The sequence below is a fragment of the Nicotiana attenuata genome, unplaced genomic scaffold, assembly GCF_001879085.1.
Source record: "Nicotiana attenuata strain UT unplaced genomic scaffold, NIATTr2, whole genome shotgun sequence".
Taxonomy (NCBI): domain Eukaryota; kingdom Viridiplantae; phylum Streptophyta; class Magnoliopsida; order Solanales; family Solanaceae; genus Nicotiana; species Nicotiana attenuata.
Window position 1 is genome coordinate 26,298 of NW_017672580.1, and position 8,581 is coordinate 34,878.

General features: G+C 37.6%; 1 protein-coding gene across 1 annotated transcript in view; it reads left to right on the forward strand.

The window, feature by feature from the left end:
- LOC109213732 (F-box protein At2g26160-like) overlaps window positions 1-8,581 on the forward strand; it is a 43,811-nt gene that overhangs the window by 14,798 nt on the left and 20,432 nt on the right. The gene's annotated exons all lie outside the window — the stretch shown is intronic.

The window sequence follows — 8,581 nt, forward strand, 5'->3', positions numbered from 1 at the left end:
CTAATTTCTAAAACAAAGGAATTTGATTCTCTTCTTTCCTTTTCTTTTGATGGAGTTACTAAGAAAGACCGCCCCACTCTCGACTTTGTGGGATTATGAAATTTTTTTTTTTTGTATGACCGAACCCTAAGGCTACCTACGTATCTTGTGGTGACAAGAATCAGGTCAAACGTAGTTCGCAACTTTTGTTGTTGCTATTTTTCTTTTCTTTTTCTCTTCTTTTTTTTCTTTTCTTTCTTTTTCCTTCTTTTCCCCTTTTTTTTCTTTTCCCTTTTTATCTCTATTTTTCATTTTTCTTTTTCTTTTTTTTTTTAATTTTCCTTTTGGTATGGACCTTTTCAAATAAACCTATTGGGACATAAACTTTTTTTTATGACTCTAACTTGATTCCAAAAGAGGGGAGGTCAAAGAAACTAGTACAGGCTCAAGAGGGTATCAAATGGTATAAGTGTTTTGGTAGCTGAAAGGGCCTCCCAATCCCTGAAAATGCCAAGTACAACGCATGCAACTTGAAATGAAAATTGAAGATCATGCACAATATTTCTTTTGCGGCTTAAGCATTGATATTACTGATATGCTTTCCACTTTTCTTTTGTGCCTTGTCAAATACAGAACCCTCGTTGGGTGATTCCCTTTTCACACTGGTTATCCTCCGCCAATTCGGAGAAAACTTCATTGACTTTATCTTGTAACTTGAGATGCACTTGAACTCAAAGTTGCTTGCTTCAAATCGTCCAGGATGCACTCTCCCTTAATAAATTCTTGTCATCCTTTTAACTTCCCAAATTATCTGCCCCAGTTTCACACAGTTCGGGCTTCAAATGATCTCAAAATCTCTTTACTTACTTCCCTCAAATGTCCCTATCATCTTCAAAATTGTTTCATTGCTTCATGATTAAACTAACTTTTAAGTCCATGCCTAGAATTATGCGCGCATGTCATGTCACTAGAGCGAGCAAGAAGATAACCATAAAGGAGAAGGGAACTAAACAGAAATGACTAGAAATAACAGAAAACATAAAATTGCATTAGACAAACGTTGAAGGGGTTTGAACAACAAAACAAGCACTAAACTGGGGTTACAACCCTGGAACAAACCTAGACAGCACTAAACGAGTTACTATGACTAAATAAACCAGGCAAAATAAAAGGATAGAAGGGTTTGAGCCACAAGACAATATCCGGATTACAACCCTGAAATAAACCGGACAACAGAAATGACAACAAAATAAACTACCAAGACTCTTCCCTGGCTAGCCAAGAAAGGAGCATTTTTACAATAACCAAGATCAACATCTTAGCCACTGACTTCTGCATCAACAATACCAAGACCATTACCAATTTCAATGTCCTTAACTTTAGTCAGCAAGTTCCCAAGAGAATTCCCATGCTCCTTGTCACTGTCCTTGATCACAATTATCCCTTCTTGAATCATTCTTTCTACTTCCCTTTTCAAAGAACGACAATCTTCGATGCTATGCCCTTGGACATTAGAGTGGTACATACACCGTACGGTAGGATCAAATCCTTTTGCATATGGGTCTGGCGTATAGCCGATGAGCGGCTCAATCAGGCCAGAATGTTTTAACTTTCCAAACAGGCTTGTATAGGATTCTTGGATTGGCGTGAAACTATTTCTTTGCCTTTGTTTCCCTCCATGCCCCAGTTTTCTAGGGTTGTTGGATGCTTGCAAATGTTGTGAGGGCAAAATTGCATTATGCGGTGCTGGCACTCGCTATGAGGAATGACCCAGTGGTTGGATAGATGGCCTGACGTTGTTCGGAGGATAATACTAGGGTGGATTATGTGGAGCTTGGGGATATTCATAGGGTCGGTATTGAGGCTGAAAGCATTTAGCAGGAATGCCCACTGGATCCTGTCATTGGCGGGGCTCAGCAACATCTTTTCTATCAATGGGAGGACTATCCCTAGCAACTTATACGTTCCATCTGAACCAAAATTCCCTAAAAACTTTCTTTGGGTTTCTTTTTTATCTGAGATAGGGAGAAGCGATCTGGGACAATGTCTATATTGTACTGAAAGTATCGAACAAAATCTTGATCCATGTCACCCAATGTAGGCCACTTACCGACATATTGACGATTATGCCATTCCAAAGCAGCCCCAGTCAAGCTCTCACTGAAATACACCATCAACAAATCATCTTTCTCGCCAACACTTCTCATTTCAATGCAATAACCCCTCAAATGGGCTACCAGATCTCCACACCCATCATACAAGTTAAACTTTGGCACTTTAAACCCCGCGGGCAGGCGAACGTCAGGGAACATACACAACTCTTTGTAAGACATGTTAACCTGGTCTCCTATCCCTTGCATGTTCTTTAAGGACTGTTCTATGCTTTTCAGCTTCCTGGATATCTTTTCTCGCCCTTCTTTTCCTGTGACCTTTTCATTTTCAGCATGAAGCTCATCCTGAGGGCTCTTCTTGTATGAGTCAGGAACCTTGTGGGCAACCTCTGCAGGGTAGTATTGGGCATCATGAGCTTTGAGTGGATATTCATTGTTGGGAATAGTGGATATGACAGGAGGAAAACTTTGGGGAGAGGTAATTGGAGGATGAGTGATGTAGCTAGTAGGATGGTTGGGAAAGCTGTGATAAACGGGTGGATCTGGAGAGTATGGGGGATCATCCGGCACTATGACCGGAGTTTGGGTAAGGGTAGAATCTAAGAAGCTAGGTGGTGGCAGGGGTGGTGCCTTCCCAGTCATCCAGGCCTGATACATGTCCGTCATGTGTTGTCTTAACATCCTTACCTCATCAGCCAAACCAGTGTCCTGTTCAACCAACTGCTTTCGGGCACCGGTATCAACCAACCCAATTTTGTTGTTGTCCGCCATTGCCTTTTGACTTTATGTTGTGGAGAGAAGTTACTACTTCGAGAACCACAAACCAACCACCTTTCTGCTATGAAAATATCAGAAGGAACAAAATGGGGTCATCCCATTAGCGTTAGGGCATTTAACAGCAAAAATTACATGGCGTGCAATGCACATAACAACAATTAATGGTTCTAGAATGACTTCGAGGGTCATAAGGTCACCTGGCATCATCCCAATTTGTCCATTTGAATCTTCTCTTTTCTTTTCTTTCCTCGCACTTCTTAGCTCGCTCTTTTTCTTCCCCTTTTTTTCTTTCTGATTATCGCTCTTTTCTTCCCTCTGATTTCTCACATCCCATAATTTCACCATCTTTTTCTTCTTTATCTTTCTTTTTTTTTTCTTTTTTTTTCTATTTTTCTTTTCTTTTCTTTTTCTTTTCATAATAAAATAAAAAAATGATTCGATCGAACCCTATGTAGGTTGCCTACGTATCATGATGCCGCATGAATCAGATCTTTACGTAGTTCTGAAAAATCGAGAATAGAGTAAATAAACTGACGTCCTCTTTTTTCTTAATGACTACTTTGACGAGATAAGGGACATAAAAGAAACAAATATCTTTTTTTTCGAGTTTTCTAGACTTAATATTTTATAAACTATTCTAAACTCAAGCTTAACGGATTTATTTTCTCTTTTTTTTCTTTCTTTTTGAGACAAATTCTCTATTAAGGAAAAATCCTAGAAGAGAAAAATATTTTTTGACTATTTTTTTAGGAAGGAAATCATGTTGTTTTCTTTTTCTTCTATGTACAATGTCCTAAAGTTCTAATGAAAATAAAAGGTTTTTTTTTTTTCATTTTTCATCAGTTTCCCAAAGAAGAACCTCAAAAGAAAATCTTTTGGAATTTTAAAATTAATACCTTAAAAAAACTCTTTAAAGAGGAATAAAAGAAAATTCTCTCTTTTTTTTGAATTTCTAGTCCTAATATACTAAAGGAAATATAAAAGAAAAAATTTTCTGTTTGGAGTTCTAGATATTAATTTCCTAAGGAGAAACACCTCAAAAGATTTTTTTTTTTTTAATTCTAGAATTGGTATTCTAAAAAAAACTTCCAAAGGAAATAAAAAACGCAAAATCTCTTTTTTTGGATTTTTGATTTATAACACACTTTTTTTCCAATACAAAAATAGTAAATACAATAACAAAAGACTCGACATTACTTTACAAAACTAGAAGGTAAAAGAAAACATAAAAAAAAAACAGACTCAAAACATTAGAAGAAAAATCTCCTTAAGCAACTCCTGAATGGATGGTCCCGGTGTGTATGTCATGCTCAAACTCCGATAAGTAGACTCATACCTGTATGAGAAAACTTTAAACCAACACTATGTGAGACAATAATACTCCCTACTGGACACATGCAAGACATGATTTATTTTTGTAAGTTGGCTTATTTGGCCAAAAGGTGGCTAGAAGTGCAAAATTTGGCTAAGACCCCGCAAAGCCAAGAACCTAAGATTTACTAGGTAGATCGGACCCTATATGGGTTGTCTACGTATCACGCCCCGTAAGACGAGAATCAGGTATGCATAGTTCGGACAGATTGGATACGGTCGAGAATTTAAAAAAAAACAACTAATTTATAAAAAATATATTTTTTGTCTTTTCCTTGAAAATGATGAAACAAGCAAAATCTTTTTGGATTTTCTTTTTCCTTTTTTTTTATTTTTGATTTTTAGAAAGTGATGAAAAAGTGCAAAATCTTTTGAATTTTTCATGTTTTTTTTGGTCATTTCCTTAATAAAAATGTAACAAAAAACATAACTGTGCCCTACTTGCTTTATCTTCACACTTCACCCTCTCTTTTTTTCTTTTTTTCTTCTCTTTGTTTTTTTTTTTCATTTATCCTCAGCTATCATTGGTCCGCCAAATGGCCCTTTTACCCTTGAATAAATGCAACATGTAGCACATAGGATGCATCAAGATGGTCTGTTATTTTGGGTACACCTGTCCTAGACGGACCCAACCCCTGTGTTGAGTCCCCTAAGCCAAGTGCACATGATGCAAAGAAACGTTCCTACTAGGGATCAGGCATGAGGCTGAGTTATTCTAGGTTTAAAACCTGGGTTTATTTGTTCTAGACCTGGCTTACCCGAGCGGATAGCTCGAGCCGGGGGGGGGGGGGCAGCGTATTGGGAATACAGAAGCTTCACCGGCTTTGCAACTTGTCCGAACCTCATTCTAAAATTGGAATGACTCTAACAGAAGAGAAGTCACACGAAGTGCACACTTCCCAGATGATTTAGAAGACTCAAAGAGATGAGGGTTTCGCAACAATTTATATACAGTTCAACAATATCAAAGCGGTAAGAAGTGACATTTAGCATATTAGGCTCAAACACGCAAAAATCAGATAATAAATAAAGCCAACTATAACAGATATTCTAAGCTCGAATTATGAACCCTGAACCAGAGGTTCTGGGTTCTTGTCCCCAGCAGAGTCGCCAGAGCTGTCACACCTCCTTTTTCCTACCCCCGGAAGGGTATATAGGGAGTTTTTCCAACTTAAAGTGACAATCGAAACAGGATTATTTATTTATTAAATTCAGAGTCGCCACTTGGGATAATTTATGGTGTCCCAAGTCATCGATTTAGAATCCCGAATCGAGGAAAGATTGACTCTGTTTTTCAGTCCGCGAACACAGAAATCCGGGTAAGAAATTCTGTTAACCCGGGAAAGGTGTTAGGCATTCCCGAGTTCCGGGGTTTTAGCACGGTCGCTCAACTGTTATTATTGGCATATTTATCTGATTTTAAAATATGTTTTAGCCTATGGTGCAATTTTAACTTTATAACCGCTTTTATTTAATTTAAAGAAGATTTCAACGTCATCTAAAACACGTCTTTGGACCACGCCACATGAAATGCACCCGCAGTCCGAGACACATTTTATTTAACATTGTTAAGATTTGGATTTGGGTCACATAAAATGCACACCCGAATATAGGAAGGTAATTTTTAAAATAGCGCGCCTAAAGCAACTACGCACTTTCAACTTTGCGAGGGCCATGAAAAATTTGCTAATGGCACGCCTCGATTTCTAAAGAGTTTAAATGAATTTAATGAGGGCCATACATTTGGGATTTTATTTGGCATGGCTCAACTCGCTTACTCTATTTTTAAGACTTCTAAAATTAGTTTCGAGGACCATAGCTATTTGTGTTATATAATATGGCGCACCTCAAATCTACTTTAAGATCTAATTAATTAATTAAAGGAGGTTTTGAGGAAATTATAACTACTCTAGGCTAAAGTTCAGACTTGATTTACTAAGTGGAAAGGTGTAATACAATTGTTCTAATTATTCAAATGGCTTTGGCCTGAAGCCCAAGAGCTAAATGCTATTTACTGAGCAACACAGTCGGGCTCAGCATGAAGCCCAAACTGAAACTTAATTGCGAGAAAGGGAATTTTGGCACAACGGGACCGATGCTGGAGGCCCAATTTTAACGTTTCAACAACAGCACTTAAGACAAAAGCCATCTCCATGAAAGATTTACAATTTGCACAAATGCTAACAATCATGGACGAATTCAGAGCATATTAAAATAAGCATAAAATTTGTGATAAGCAACATCTCGTATGCAACTCATTTTATCATTTCAATACCCAAACTTAAAGCCATGCAAACTATACACAATCATTTCAAGCTTATGCAAAGAAAAACTGCTTTGTAATGGGAAATACAAGAACAAGCCCTTTCTTTTTTTTTAGCTCAGACTAAGAGTTTCAAGATAAAAGAAACATGCAAATGATATCCATTTGAAAAAATCAGAACTATTGCTAACCGTGGCTAAGGCTAACACACCTAATGAATATGCCTCAGAATATTATAATCCATCACCCTTTCGATTACTATATTCAACAGGGAATTATCAAGCAAGTAACAAATGAAATTTATGAATCTCACATTGACCTCTTCAATACAGAAACAGAAGTTCCTGTGTTCAATGAGTTTAATGTCCCTTAAACAACAAATCATCTAAGTTGAAATGGCTACTTGAAACTTTCAGAACTCAAGGGGAATTAAACAATAAAAGAGTCAAATGTCCACATAATGAAAACCTAAACTAAAATGTAACAGTCAACTATTTCCAAAGGTGCAGAAATAACAATTAATCAATTGCTCTGTTACAAATTTCAGCTTGATCAATCAAACTTCACGTCGTCCATTCTCATATACTAAGAGGTGTGGTAAATACCTGGAAATCAAAAGAGAAACAAAAAAGGTGAAGAATCAGCAGAGCAGCAGTAAAACAGCACCCAAACTCAATGAAACAGTAACCCAGTAGCAAAACTCAAAACCAAACTTTAGGAAAACCAGAATCAAGCCATTGGAACCAAGGTGCAGGACTTTGATATTTTCAGAAAAAGTTTTTCTAACCAAATGAAATCAGAAAACACCAAACAAGCAGGATTTGAACAGTTTTCAAACAAGAAATGCAGGTAATTCAAAATTTTCTCCAAGAACTTAGCCGTTTCAGCTTTTTAGGGATTTTTGTCTCTAATTTTCTGACTTAAATATCAAGTAATGATGCCTTTATAGGCAAGCTTCTAGGGCAGCCCTAAGGAATCAGTTTTTACACTTAAAACCTTTTGGAATTCTCATTTTTGCTTAGACACTCTTAATTTAAATTTCAGATTTCCATATAAGTCCCCATGACACCTTCCTAGTAGCTTCCTAATTCAGTTACTGAGATTCCCCCCACCTAGAGTTCCTAAATTACCCCTTTAAGCCCTATTTTTTACTCTAGGAACCTAATGGGTCAAATTGACCCAATAGTTAAACCAAATGTAGGCTCAATTCTGACCCAATGACCTAAATCAACCCCCTTGGGGTGAGGTCTGCAATGGCTTCAAAGCCCAAACAACAAAATAAGCTGAATCAAATCAGTCAACAAACAAAGGGCAAACACTTGAATGATTTCGAGAATTAAAACCTACACTAATCGACTGATTACTACGCACAAGTAAGCAGGAAATTAACCAAGTTATCAAAATAACCCTAATTAAATTAACTAGGCGACTAAACGAGATATGAAATCAGAACTTTAAACAGGCTAATAACACAACTAAGGAAAACATAGAACAAGCTTTCACAAAGGAAAAAGAAAAATAAAGAACTGAATACAATTTAAACCTGGAGGATTGGTCGAGTTCAACCGGCCTGAAGAAAACTAAACCAAAGAAAAGGGAAGGAGAAGAAAGAAATAAAATAGTAAAAGAAAGAGCAGACAAAAAATGGGGGGGGGGGGAGGGAACTTACCAAATCAGGACTCAAAACCTACTGGAGAAAAATTACCTAACAAACCTAATGTCGATCCCTTGTTCTTTGTCAAGAACAACTGAACGACATCAGTTTTGTTGAATCCAAACTTCAAAACTCGGAAGAACAGCACCCTATGATCATGCATGCTACCAAGTTCGATGAAAAATGATTTTTGAACTTTTAGGGGTCGAACTCGGATTTAAGATTTGAGGAGCTCGGGGCAGATTCGAGGGGAAACAGCGATGGATTAGGTATGAGGGGATGAAGGGGAGTTTGGGGTGTTGATTTGGGTGATTTGGTGGTGGCACCGCCACCAGAAAGGGCAAGGATTTTATGGTGGCGGCTTAGGGTTTCGATTGGTCTCTGAGAGGTGAAGGGTTGAGAGAGACGAGACGGGGGGGGGGGGGT